The 15,535-nt window shown below is 39.9% G+C and overlaps 1 pseudogene; it reads right to left on the bottom strand.

Annotated features, from left to right (window-relative positions):
- Positions 1 to 11,816: 11,816 nt before the first annotated feature.
- On the bottom strand, positions 11,817 to 15,269 carry LOC140586890 (HMG domain-containing protein 3-like; annotated as a pseudogene).
- Positions 15,270 to 15,535: the final 266 nt, after the last annotated feature.

The following is a 15,535-nucleotide window of genomic DNA, read 5'->3' as shown; positions in this document are numbered from 1 at the left end:
TCCTGGTCAACTTTTTATTTATTTATTTAATTCATTTATTATTTTCATTTTATTCATTTTTTAAATCTGAAAATAACAGAAATTATTGTTTCAAATGCTTTGTATTTATGAACAAAACTATCCTCTGAATGTATGATTGTAGGGTAGGGTAAACATGCCTATATTACATATTTTACTGCTTTAACTTTGTTCCTCTGCACTTAAGGTCGGATGAAAGCTTTCTACCTTCCAGTTCATCCCACGCATTTTCCACCACTTCCTACATTTCACCATCCCATAATGATTTCCTGAGAAGCACGTAGGAGGCCCCCACACACCACTGCAGTTTTAATATTCCAGCGCCCCTTTTCAAATGACAGCAAGACATAATAGGAGTCAGCTGTAATTGGAGGCCTCTTCTTTCATCCGCGCGTAACAGGACTGTGCTATAAACACTCCCAGCTGTTCGCCCCACACATCTGGAGCGTTTTCTTCAGCCCGTACTTTGCCTCCGCCTTACTGGAGCCTCTGCTCTGCCCCAGCTTTGATGGCTCTCATCACTCCATAGCAGGAAGATGGAATGATGGGATGGAGAAGGGGTCCACTGCCTCTGCAGGCACTCTCCAGGGCATCAGAGCCATTTGCTGCTCAAAGTGTTAGACACATCACACTGGCCCTCTTAGCAATATAAAGCATACTGGGACATGTCAGTCAATATTTAAGTGAGGTGTACGTATACATGTATATTACATTTAAAATATGTGTGTATATTCCGTAATACAGCACTGTTGAATTCTCAAATCTGTTCGATTAATTTTCTATAACCACACAGGTGAATCACTGTAGTAGAGGTGTGATTATAATATTTAATTCTAACTAACATTACAAATGTAGAACACGATTTTAAATAAACAAAAGGTAAACAGAAATGTGAAATATAATAGAATGTCTTTTACTGTCATTGCATGAAGAATGTATTTCTACTAATAAATGAATTTTCAGCTTGTAAAAATTAAAATGATGTCTTTAGGTACAAACGTGTTTGCCAAACGAATAGTGACTGTGGTATAAACAGGTTACATATGGTCATGCATTAACCCTTACATAAAACATACAAAAAATATGTATGTAAATGATGTAATTATACATATTTTTCCATTTAGTGTTTAGTAAAAATAAACACAAAAAAAAAGTTTAAATATTTTTGTGCCATGCAAAAAGTGGTGGCTACATAAGGTGATATGTTTTAGTACTGGAACTATTTATTTAGATGTTTAATAAGAAGTTTGTTGGTTAACGATCCATATTTGTAACTGTGAGAAATCGAGTCCAAATGAACATTACTGCTTAGTCAGAATATAGCAGCATTTCTTTATATTATCTTGAGTTTCTTTCTCACTAAGGCAAAACCCTTGCAGAAAATCCCCTGGGATGCTATTTTTCTTTTGATAGCTCCTGTCAAGTTGAAGGACTTGGTCTTGATGGCGGCAGTTGAATCTGATTGGCTGAAGGCATCAAATGGGTTCATAAGCACAAGCAGACATGAGAATGTATTGTGTCATGATTGGAAGCATTTTAATTGACTACAAACTAACCAAAAATGACTTTACACATCAACACAGAATAAACAAATAATTGTACAGTTGGCATTTTCTCATCCTAGAAACATGTGTAGGAATTATTAGCTCAGGTAATTTATTCTCCACCAATATGTTTGAAATTAATTAAAGTTTAATTACAGTTTTTTTTAATTGGTTTGGCGCAGTTTTCACAAGCAATTGGTACATTTTCAAAACTCTTAGTACTTATATCACAACAGATCATCAAAAGTGCACTTTTTTCAAACATTTCAGCATATTTTCAATTGTGTTAGTACAATACACATCACAAAATATCCTTTTCACTACACAAAATAAGTGTTTCATCTAAATAAATGTTTCGTTCACAGTAACTACCTTTCATAATGTTATCACTACCAAATTTCTGATCTCTTATTATTCAGTTTAATACATTTGTCTGTCATTTCATTCAACTGATCTTAATGTTTAATCAATGAATCATTCATTATGTCCATGGATTTTCAAAATGAGCTTGAGCAGGCCTGTCAGGGAGAAGACATCATCTATGTTGTTGTGTGGGACATTGTCAGCTTCCACCATGCACAGCAGGTTCGGGAATGGTTTCAAACACATCCTCGCTTCATGACCCTCTATCTTCCACCATATTCCCCTTTCCTCAACCCAATTGAGGAATTCTTCTCTACATGGAGGTGGAAGGTGTATGATCGCCATCCCCATGAGCATGTCTCCCTCCTTCAAGCCATGGGTGAAGCTTGTGGTGATATAACTGCTGAGCAATGTCAAGCCTGGATTCGTCATGCCAGGAGATTTTTCCCACGGTGCCTGAACAACGAAGACATCCACTGTGATGTTGATGAAAATTTATATATATATTTGTTTATTTTTTTCCTGAACATAAGTGTAATATTTGCTGTGTAAATTTTTACAGTTCAGTTACACTCATTCAGCACCAAGGACAATTTGAAATGAATTTGCTCCTGAATGAAATGATTGGTAAAAGTACTAAGTTGAAAAAAGATCTTACTGTTTTGTTTGGGTGATTAAAGCAAATGTTCTCAATATATATATCACAATGATCATGTGTTCTGAAACAATGATTAAGTGGAATGAAAATATGTGCAAATACAATGAAATCATGACATCAGATTTGAAAGAATGACTAGTGGTGTTACAAATGTGATCAGTTACAAGTTTTGTACTAAGAGATTTGATAATGCACACTTTACTTATGAAAATAGTACCAAAACAATTTAAAAAAACTGTAAGTATTATTTAATGCTGATCATTAACCAATTGTTATGCCGAATGGTCGGCTCCTCCAAACTCAATTGAAGTATCCCCGTAAGTCTGTTAATGTGAGACTTAAACAGGATTGACTAATTACCAATATCACTTATAACCTAGGTTAGAAGGCTCGTCCAGCGAGCTGCATCATCAGGTAATGTAAACGATTGGTAGCGAAGCTCCCCTCACGGCCGATGAGAGAGAGTCTCGCGATGTTTCAGGCGAGTTTGAGGTTCAGAGCGTGTAGCAAGATCGCACAGAGGCAGGAACTTAGTGTGAGTACTCAATGACGGAGGCTGAAGTTGTGTAAAAGACATGCATTTATTCCTAACTAACACTACAACTAACATAAGACAGACATTACACCTAACACAAACAACAAACACGAAATAACGGAATAAAACAAACGATGTAATTATGAAAATGCAATGACCGGATTTAAATGAGTAACCTTAAATGGGAAATACTGTTCTGCAAAGCAAGCACAGTTTGTGGAAACACGACCCTAAAGTCTTATAGCAGGTTAACAGAACAGCTTAAGTTGTTAGAATGAAAGGAAGTTGGTTTACTTGGTTGAAGAGTGGGGGGGGGGGGTCTTGGCAGTTGATGGCAGAGCTGCTGAGCTGATGGCACTCAGGAAGGCGCGGCGTTTGGAGCAGTGGAGTGGAGTCCCTTTAGATTCTCTCTCCTGGTGAAGCTTTGTCTTGGGTGCTGTTCTCTGTTCAGCTGGGCCTTCACCGGAGGGCTTCTTGTCGGCTGATGTTCTCCTTCGGGCTGGCGGTTATTCTCTGCGCTGCTGCTGGTTGTTCTCTGCGCCCATTTGTTCTGAGGTGCTAGATTTTTATGGTCTAAAGTTCATGAATAGGGATGACCAGGAATTCGACTCCTGGCCCAATGGCTGGCCATCCATTTGGCGGGCTTTCGGAAGGGGGTCTGTATCAGTCCTTTTGGGATTTATGGCCCGACTGATTCTCCCTTTACTGATGATTTTCATTAAGCTGTTATAACTTTTGATACATCCACTTTTATGGTAATCACTGACCAGATTTGGAATCAGGAGTGATTAACAATCAGTTTGACACCAAACATGCCATACCAGCTTCACAGGTACATACCTCATACCATCTGTATTAATTGATTAAACAATTAATTATTTTATCTATGTGACTGATTCACATCAGTATAGGATACAGGTGTTTTGGGTTGCACTTCAACAGATGTTACACTTTGTGCAGATATTACATCAAATATTCATATTACAAACAGCACATCTTATCCATAGATAGGCGTGGCCGTTAATTTGTGGTAATATCAATATAAGTTGCACATCTGGACACAGCATATCTTGGTTGGTGTGGCTTATTCTAATTGATCTTCTCCAAAATGGATAATGTACACCTTTATTCAGTTCTTTTTAATATAGCATGTTAGAACACAGAAACTTGGTAACGGTCCACCAAGATCAGATAAGGACCACAAAGGAATGTTGGAAGAGAAGGGGGGGTTTTTAACAAAGAAGACTCTTTAAAAGTTATGATACATTGGTTACTCTCACTTTCCATATTCATCTGGTATACTATGAGAACATATATACAATGGTAGCTATACCTATCTATTTATTTAAATTTATATGTGTTCAAGTGCAAAGGGGTAAAATAGGTGATACTCCGTGAACATGGTTATAAGGGTGGCACACAAAACACTAAGATTGTCTAAGGACACATACAAACATAACCTATCTGTATATTGAGACTAGTAGTCGTGAGTAAATCAATATACACGGTATACAAAAACCAAACTTAAATGAAACTTCCTTTAGGGTGTTCGTCTGTTGGGTGAGTGATATGTAAAGCAGAATGTATGGGGAGGGGGTTGTGTGCCAAGTCGAAGGACCCCTGTCCATTAGGTCCACTCTGTTTGTCTGTAGGTCCCTAAATCTTTGGGCAATAAAAGTTGGAGTGCTGGACTCCCTTGTTATCTGTGTGTGTGTGTGTTTATGTGTGTAACCCCCCTTTGGTGCCTCTCGTACCAGGCTCGGCCTTGTCTCAGGCCACCTGGAATTTAGGCCCTGTGATATGTGCATGTGTGATCCTACACATGTTATTAAAGGAGTTTGGTCTAATACCGAACTACTGAGGTGCCTGACACCGGGCATGGCTTGGCTGACACGCTTGATGGTAACGATGCTAGACTTAACCTAGTTAACTTTGGTTGCTGTATATGCTACGCAATTAGACGAATCTTGATGTTGAATACAAAGATGTCCATTTATTCCAATGCAGCACATAACAGGTACAGTATCACCAGTAAGCTCGGTGACAAGCCGCACAACAAATCGTTGCCCTTCCGGGTCAAAACCCCTGCCCACAACATTGAATTTGCTACCTTTATACCTGAAACAATTACATGCGCCACCCTGTGTTCCACCTAGGACATTACAACATTTAACAAAAGCAACATTTGGTGCTTACACACCGGCCCCTAATTGTTAATGGCACCAGACACAACAATTCAAACAAAAATAAACAAAAAGAGACAAATGTTACAAAAAAAAACATGTGATACATAAGACAATACATTCAATAGTTATTCCTCACACACTAAACAAAGCTTGGTCACAAGTCTTTCAATAACGTTAGATTTTGTCTGTAACTTCACAGAACGCACCAGACCCTGTTTATCAGAAGAAACTTCAAGTACCCTGGCGAGTGGCCATGAACCACGAGGAGCTGAGGCATCCATGATAACAACCACGTCCCCAGCCTTCAGACTCCTCTTCTTCTCATTCCACTTTTGCCTCTCTTGGAGTAAAGGCAAATACTCTCGTATCCATCTCTTCCAAAACAAGTCTGAGAGGTATTGCACTTGCCTCCATCTCTTCCTTACATAGATGTCATGAGGCTCAAACACTCCAGGTGGCAAAGCTGGGTTTCCTTTCAGAAAAAGAAGATGATTAGGAATACGTGGTTCCAAATCATTGGGATTGTCTGACAGCTTGGTAAGCGGTCGATCGTTCAAGATGGCTTCTGCCTCACAGAACACTGTATGTAGACCATCATCATCCAGCGTCTGGCTGACGTAGAACAGAACTAAGGATTCTTCTTATAATGCGGATCATCCTCTCCCACACAACATCATGATGGGAACCCGCTGGTGGATTAAAACCAATGAATTCCAACTTGAGAGAGAACTCCTTCAATCTGCTGATTGTTCACTGCAGCAAGAGCTTCCTTTAGTTCTCTGTCTGCGCCAACAAAGTTAGTGCCATTATCTGACACCAGATGAGTCACTTGACCTCTTCTGCTAATAAAGCGCCACAGAGCGTTGATACAAGCATCCGTCTCTAGAGAAGCTGCAACTTCCTGATGTACAGCTCTGCTGGCTAAACAGGTAAATATGACTCCTTTTACATTTTCCTCTCCCCTTCCGCACTTCTACGGGACCGAAATAATCCACTCCCGTGTTGGTGAAAGGAGGTAAATCAGGCTGGATTCTTACCTATGGAAGATCGGCCATTTTTTGCTCCAGGAGACGTCCATTGTATCGCCTACAAAAGCTGCAGCCAGCAATCATTCTCCTCACTGCTGCATTTGCCTTGGTAATCCAGAATCTCTTTCTGACCGACGACAATGTGTAAGTGCGTCCTGCATGACCTAAACTTTGATGAACTTGTTTGAGTATAAGTGTTGAGATGTGTTGTTCTTTGGAAAGAATAATGGGATGTTTAAACTCTTCAGGCATCGCTTCTCTGCTCAGTCTACCTCCAACCCTCAATAGGCCATCAACCAGAACTGGGTTCAACCTGTATATTGGACTCTGGTGACTCACTGCTGCCCTCTTAGAGGACAATGCATCAATCTCCTTCTTGAATTGCTGCTGCTGGCAATAGCTAATCACTGCAGCCTCTGCTTTCAACAAATCATCCACAATCAGGGTTTTACATGGCGTCACCATGAACCTTTCCACAGAACCCTTCAACCCCTTTCTCCAACGAACCTTCTCCAGCAACATGGCCTTTAAACAGAGAAACCAAGCTACGGCCCTCTTGAGCCTTCTCCAGTCAGAAAAGTACCCAATAAGCTGGTCAGTGGGCTTAACTAAAACACACACATCTATGGCATTTGTGGAGACCTCTCTTCTCACCTCTTGGTCATCAAGCCTTAAGGAATAGTCCAGTGTAACATTGGGCCAGTCCTCCTCCGGCTTCCAAAGAAACGTGGGACCTCTACACCACCTAGTGGTTTGTAAAAAGTTTGCCATCTTCAATCCTCTCGACGCGTCATCTGCTGGATTGTCCTTGGAGCAGATATGCCTCCATTGCCAGGGTTTTGATGCCCCTCGAATGGTTGATATTCTATTAGCTACAAATTTGTGAAACCGTTTATCCTCATTTTTTATGTATTTTAACACTGAAGTACTATCTGTCCAAAAGACAGAATCATCCAACCTTAAATTCAACTCCATCTTCAGCATTGAGTCCACTCTCACAACCAGGACTGCCGCAGTCAGCTCAAGCCATGGAATTGTTATGGCCTTCAGTGGTGTAACTCTAGCCTTGCCAAGCAGAAAGGCGACCTGCATGTGCCCTTGCCGATTCTTCATCCTCAAGTATGTCACAGATCCATAACCAGTTTCACTGGCATCAGCGAAATGATATAATTGGGCCTGCGCTATTTCACCGAAGTCCACGGGCTTGACACATCTGGGTATTTTAATGATACAGTCGAACCTTGGTACAACATACCCCGTTTATAACATTTACACCAATACAACGTTCAAATTTCGATGTCCCAAATTCGCGTAATGCATTATTTCATTTGCGGCTTCACTCCATCGCGGTTTTTTGTCTATTGATTAAAAAGTTGATCGAGACAATGAAAATGATACACCGCTACGCATCGGAAGCATCTTTGCTCTTCGTAATTAGATGTATAATAACAATTATAATGTCTAATATTTATTTTCTATTATTTTTTCTAATATTTTGGGTAATACGAGTGTAATTTTCATGACCTACCTGTCCGATCCTCTTGTGTGCCACGCCCCCTTATTAACCACATATGCAACCCTGATTGTGATTGTTTTCTGTCAATTTGATTCTGTTTTTGTCAGTGTCTATAACCCCAGGTCTGTCGTTGACATTTTGATGTTACATGTTCCTGTCCCGCATTTGGAGAGATTCCAAATAAACCCTTCAATCCTGACTCCTCCTGTCCCCGTTCCTGCTTCCCTGTCCAGCAGTCATAAACTATTGGTGACTAAAGGATGTTATTAGAGCCCTCTAGACATGGAATAATGTTAAAAACCGTATTTAGAAGGTCGTAAACAGGTTTCCAATGCTCTAACTACGAAAATATTCGATTTCTAAAGAATCCTATTTCGTGGATTTCGCCTATTGCGGGTTATTTTTAGAACGTAACTCCCGCGATTAACGAGGGACCACTGTATTACTAAATCATAAAAAATATTTTAAAATAGTTTGTGCTTATCACATTTGAATTATACATTTATAAAAGTAGTTTGTACTTATAATTAAGAATTGCATAACTTATAATTTGATAAAATTTTATAAAATTGTGTACTTATCACCTGTAGTCCTGATTGTAACTGTCAATGGTAACCAGATTTCCCCCCCCCCCAGAGTATTACATTGAAGCCTTATACTACGGGACCGTTGAATGCTTGAATCTGATTGGCTGACGAACGTTCTGAGGTGTGCAATTATTTTCAGGGAAACGCACGGCGAACGTAGTTCCAGGCAGCTCTCTTGACCATATTACAGTTCCATATCACTTCGCATAGTTAACTTTAATAACGGAAATTAGCATACAGTACCTATACAGCACACAGGACTAACAAAAACAACAACATGACAAACGATTTTCCGAAAGTAAATTTTAATATTTACGGTGAATATGAAACTTTCAACAACTGGGCTGCAGCAGTATTAGACAGTCCAGATGAAAAACAACATAAACGGAAGCGGACATCAAAGGCAGCCAGCAACAACAAAAGACATAAAACGATCAGCGAAGAACAGCTAGACATACTCGAGGGAGAAAAACACGAAGAAAACACCAAAAAAACAACAGCTAATGACGTTTTGGAACTAGCAAAAGAGTCGTTGGATGAGATGCGGAAGAAATAATCCTACTCACAATAGCGATTTAAGTAGAAAAACCGGACGAATCCCTTGAAATATATCATCTGATCGATGTCTTGAGGTGTGGCAACCGTAGTATCCGTCGTGGCCGCATTACCACCTCGGGTGTGCATTATTTTTCTAATAATTCAACGGCCCGTCGTCAATTATTCCTTACTTAAAGACTGCAGAATTATGCTTCTCGCAGAGCTTTTCTCCATACTTCTGTTATTCGAAGATAATGTACGTCCTACATAAATAAATCACTATACATAGATAATTTGGCAAACATTTTATTTGTAGTGTATTGATGTATAAATTTGAACAAACGTGCAAAAAAAAAAAAAAAGTATATGGAACAGAATAAAAAGAATACAAATTTTTCCTTATGTAAACATGGCATGAATTTTAAGACCCATCCTATCAACGCAATTGGAGAGCAAGGTTTCCATGTCCTCCTTATTATTAAAAATAAACATGAATGGGTCATTCCTGTTGTCACTTTGACCCTCCAGGACCTCCCTTAGTGCTTCCCGCTGATCCTCAGCCTCCATCTGGAAAACAGCAGGTTCAGTCACCTCTCCACGGAAGAGGGAGTGATTCTTGTGAATCCAGCACACGGCACTGCAGAGGTCCCTCATGATGTGCGACTCCTATATGACATTGGAAGTGAATATCAGGGATCGAATAAGTTAATCAGGTGCAGCTGGTAATCAACAGGAAACCACCTAAGAAAAATGAGGGACACACACACCACTATTACACTTTGTAGAGCAGTCAGTTACAGCTTGCCCACCAGGTCTGAGAACAGCAGGAGTGCTCACCCTCGAGAGAGGCTCCAAGTTTGCTTTCAGCAGGTGTGAAGCTTCCTCAGTCTTCCTCAGTCCATGTCTGAGTAGTACAAGTACACATCATTTACACTACCAAGACATAATGTTTCAATATCTCAATGTATCATCAATGGTGTTAATACCCATATATGCAAAACCTCTCCATTAGCTGAATGCACTACCACTGATGAATTAATGGAATATCACCTTAAAAAGCCTCCCTGCTGAGCTTTACCCGGTATTCTATATCTGACAGAAACCACCTTCACTGCAAAGAAAGGGCACTTGATTCTGCATCTGAATGCATCTCAATGTAGAACACGATGCTTTCCATACATACTTTTCCAGACCACTGTTCGTCAGAGTTAGGCACCACCATTTCCTTATCCTTTGCATGTTAGACTGAATATAAAAAGAGAAAAACCATGCATTCAGAATGTTAGAAAGGGCACCTTTTTCTCGTATAGATAACTATGCAACATTCTACAGCGTCACAAAGAATATCTTCTTAATGACGTACTTACAGCAGTAAAGTGGAATGGTTCCCCCAAGGCCATGCAGAGTGCATACTGACAAAAGGGAGGGAAGGGGGGTAAAACCATCAATTGAAAGTATATCACAAGTGTTACACCCGACAATTCAAGGTGGTCCTTCTTACCATCAACATGAACACACCACAGTCCACAGATCCAATCTGTTTTGGAACATCCTACAAAATACAATGCATGATACTAAGGACAGTTGTTTCCAATAGAAATGTAGCAATAGAAAATGCTGAAATCCACCTTACCATGTTTTTCAGTAGCTTCCAGTCTCCTGTGGCAATTTGGTTTGCCAGTTTGCTACAATTAGAAATTTGGAATTGTCAGTGGCATTATGACTACAGCTTATCATGCAAGCAAGATTAAAACTTTATGCAAGAATTAATGGACACACAGAACACCTTCTGTCACATGCACATACACACACAGTCCTGGTCTGCAACCGCAGAAAAATGTTCCACAATGACTTAACAATGGTAGTACACCAAGTTTCTGGTATTATGTCGGTCCAATTATTCATTATTTATGAATGGCATGAAACAATGTGGAACATTTAGTATCAATAAGGCAAAGGAAGTGAATACAGATGCGCAGCTGCGCAGGAACTTTACAGTTGAACAACCTGTATAAATCGACATAACGGCCATCTCCAAACCCATGAAGGTTTGTAGAGTCAAAAAAGCGGATGAATCGCAGTTTGGGATTCATTACCTGTGAATTTCATTTCATGCACAGCAAAATAATAGGTCAATGCATAGATATGGTGCAGATACAGAATGGAGACATCAAAACTTTCAGGTACAATGCAGAAAATGAACATATAAATGGAAACCAGTCAAGGAAAACACAAACCAAAAAAAGGATGCACAATTCTGTACTCACACAAAGTGTCCAATGGCCTGGCTGCCAGGATGGAATTATGATAAGGTCCTTCGATGCCACATCCACCTGTAGGTGGAGTATACATTATGTAATTACTATCAAAACAAGGTACACACTTATCCCGATACAAATGTGTCATACACACAATATTATAAAGTGTTCACTTACTGGGAAAGACAGAAATGGGTCTTGATTGTATGGAGGTAACCAGGTGACAACCACATAAGCATCAACCCGGAAGACACATCTGTCCTATAAATAAGATAAAACATTTTATGTACATGGAAACTGGTGAACTATTAAGCATTCCAATGTATTTATAGTAGCTAGTATTGTGAATGCACTTCCAGTGTGTTCAGTCAAAACAGATCAATAAACAGTCATTAAAATACCCTTTGTGCTGCCATCTGGACAATAATCTTCATGCAGCAGTTGGCAACCTAAAATATAAATGCTTGACATGTCATAATGTTCCATGGTCACTGCTGACAAACACAATATTACAGCCCACGTACTGTTGCCTCCAACTCCTCTGGCAAGCCAAGGGTCAGGAAGTCTCTTTGTAGGACAGTAGACTCAATCTGGCATAAAGGCTCACTGAGGCTTCTTTTGGAGTCCAGAATATAAGCCAGCTGACAAAATAGAATAAGCAAGCATATTTATATATATATATATATATATATATATATATATATATATATATATATACACACACACACATACATATATACATACATACACACATACATACACACACACATCCTTTACATTTCAATTGAGACGAATATTATAGGTATAATACATACCATGGTTTCTTCATCCTTTGTCGTCTCCCTGTCCCAAATAGCAGTTGTGGGCTGTCCAACAGCTCCACTGGCACCTTGTGGTTCAACTGTAGTTTATAATCAAGCATGTGACATTAGATTCCATCAAAATGACAACTTACTTGCTAGAAGAACAGAATAAACTTTAAATGACCATCTAGTTTCCTACCAGAACTAGATGAGGGAACCTCCTCCATGTCACCTGCTCTTGGCTCTACATCTGAGATTTCAGTGCCCAGAATTTGTGCTGTGAAATACAATACATAAATAAAACTTCCTGTTCAACATTTGAGAGCAAATTTTATTTTTTTAAAACGTAGTTCCTTACAGCTTGACCAAGGTCATTGAAACCAATGTTGGCAAATTGCTGTTCCAATAATCCACTTTTTAGCTGTCCCTCCAAGAAGCTCTGGTTTGTGCTGTTGTTTCTAATATGAATTATATTCCTCATCATGAACACATGGGTGGAAGAGGCCATGTTAAGGAAATAATTGTTCTTCCGCATGGTGGAAAACATCTGCTCTGCCACTTGAGTATTAACCAATCCCTGGAGCTCAGGAACAAGATTGATCCTCCGCAGGACATCTCGCTTATCCTTTGTGTTGGCTTCATGAAGTCGGTCATACAAAACGAAATGGCACGTAGATCCTGTTATGGGATGGGCATCAGGGTCTGTACTTTGAGTCTTTGTGATGAGCCAAGGAAGTGACACCTGAAGTCTTCCACTCTGAGCAGCATGTATGTTTTCTGGAGTTGGCTCAATGAGTCTCCCTTCATGTGGCCTGAAGGGGATTATGTTGGGGAATCTCAGATTGGCATGAGTAGCCAACCCTCGAGCAAAGTCATACACACAAATGTTGGGAATGTGCTTCCAAGACATAAGTAGATCGGTGAAGTCCCTTAGGCTCTCTGCTCGTAAAGTAAACTTCAGAGAATACACTACTCCATGAGGGCACATGATCACACACCAGCCACCTATTAGAAACACCAAGAGGAATAGGACCATAAGCAAAGGCAAACACTTTTTACTCATTACAAGAACTGTACATGCCATATAGTGCGTATACATCAGCAAAATTCTCACAGGAAGCACCCCAGATCTTCTGGAAGATCTTATCGTATGCATACCTGCTTGCCATTTCTTTGTGCAATCTTAAAATAAGGTCATCACGGGATCCCCTTGAGTCAATCCAGCATGCCTTGCATAATTTACGCACAGTGCCAACCTACAAAACAAATATTCAAGTCTCACATTCATTCAACTTTCAGGCGAAATGCTGACATGCTTTTCAGGTGATTTTGTAATTTTACCTTCTGCTTTCTCAACTCATCCAAAAGGCGCTCCTCTGTCACCAAAGTGAGTTGAGCCTCTGAACTTGTCTGAGTTGTTGAAACTTTTTCAAATTCAGTGTGTAACACAAATGTGCCTTTTCGGGTATGCCTGCCAATCCAAGTAGCCCAGTATTCGTATTTTGGATGAACAGCATAAGAATTTCTTGCGCGACCTAGAATAAAATAAATAAAACTATGAATGGCCTTCTACACACACACACACACACACACACACACACACAAACAAATGATATTGTCTTATAGTCCTAAATAATAGAAGAAAAGATATTTCACACTTACTTGGGAAGAAGGCACGAGCTCTCATTTCCATATTAATCGACTCCCAGAATTCTTCAATGTTCACTTCTCCATTGAAACTCTTGGCAGGTTCTTTAAGGTCACTGACTGTAAATGAAAAATAACTTTCATGGACTAAAAATGTAAATTATGGGCAAATCAAACTGCAGTAAATATGTTGACAGTAGCATATTTTTACAACACATCCAGAAAGCGATTGTGAAGAACATCATGCATGAATTTATTAACAACAACCAAGTCACAACCTCACTGGAATCTCTAGTATAAGACAAATTACTGGTTACTTACCAGCCATGCTAAATACACCCTTCTTATGGAGGTCCATCACAACTAGTGGAGGGTAATAGCCACAGTTTACACATGTATATGTGTAATCATGGCTAGTAAGAGCTTCAAAATGACAGTAGCCATGCAAAATGGTGTCATTCGATGGAAACCTAACATTTCGCAGGGCCTCCAAGGATCTCATCAGTTCTTGAAACTGCAGTGTGATTCTGTATGACAAAAAGATCAACCTTGGCTATTAAACATAATAGTCAAAGATTGACTTGAAATTAAAAAAAAAACACCCAAAGACAATATAAGATACCTGCAGGGAGTGCCTCAGAAAAAGGCAAAGCTCCAGTGTAAGTATGACGTGGTCGTCAAAGTTGTGTAGTCCTGCCTTCCACTCAATAGCGATACAACCTCTGGCACAACAAGCATTGCTTGAAGTATGTTGACACATCTGGGGGGCGAGGGGATACAGCACAATGTGTTACACATCATACAAAGTGTCATGGTAAAAACATAACATGCTGAATTATAAAAACACCACACTTACCATTAATAACTCCACCAATGCCAACAATCTTGGCTTTGTTTGTTATGAGGACTGACTGTCCAAGGCTGGGGTGCCCAGTACAAAAGGTACATGTGATCTCTGCTGGAACAAGCAATCCAGAATAATGGTGCGAGGGATTGAAAACTTTCACATCATCTGGAAGGTCGTATGGAATTTTCTTGTAATTGTAGATGTATGCAAGAAGTTGCTCTAGGTTGCTCAATGGTGGATATAATGTGCAAGGTTTTAACATTGTAGATGCTTGACTTGGAACAGACGTTTCTGCAAACAAGTCCCTTTGTGTTTGAAAAAGATGCCATTTGGCTGTGGATTTGTGGATGCATGACTTCCTTGGTTTTGCACAGGGACAGTGCCATGTATTGTTTGTAACATTATAAGTCACAATGACTCTGCCAATGTGATTATAGTGCTTTCTAGAAGGCTCATGGACGGACAGGCATACATTTTTCGAGGACCAAGTCAGTGGGACCTTCACAGAAAATGGGACATGAGTCTGCAGAGCCATCTTCTGTCTTTTCAAAAGAACATTTTTCCTCTGTTCACTAAAAAGCTTGAGCTCAACCATTTCAGTCAGGATTAGTGGATCCAGAATTTCCTCAGCTGCAGTCACAGAACAATAATCAAGGGAACGGATGTGTTCACAAAGACTAAAAATCAACCCACTTCTCCGAGCCAGCTGATGGTACTGGATGCAGATGTCAAGGTCACACATGACAGAGTGTTTTTTGCCCCAAACCTTCCTTTGAACGTGTACAGGTACAGAAAATCCATGTTTGCTCCTTTGTACAGCAGATCTGCCCAGAGCTTCATCTACACAAACACTCTGCAAATGTGACGCAGCAGTCACATCCATTTGTACATCTAGATGTTTCCTGGAAATGTGAACTGCCAGGTTCTTCTGTAGAAGAGTACATGAACAGTGAGGGCATTTAACCTTCTCAAGTGCCGTGGGAAATGGAGAAGAGTGCTGAAAGGGGA

Source organism: Paramormyrops kingsleyae, unplaced genomic scaffold (genome assembly GCF_048594095.1).
Source record: "Paramormyrops kingsleyae isolate MSU_618 unplaced genomic scaffold, PKINGS_0.4 ups81, whole genome shotgun sequence".
NCBI classification, from domain to species: domain Eukaryota; kingdom Metazoa; phylum Chordata; class Actinopteri; order Osteoglossiformes; family Mormyridae; genus Paramormyrops; species Paramormyrops kingsleyae.
Note: the sequence above shows the minus strand (reverse complement) of the source record. Positions and strands in the feature narration are given on the sequence as shown.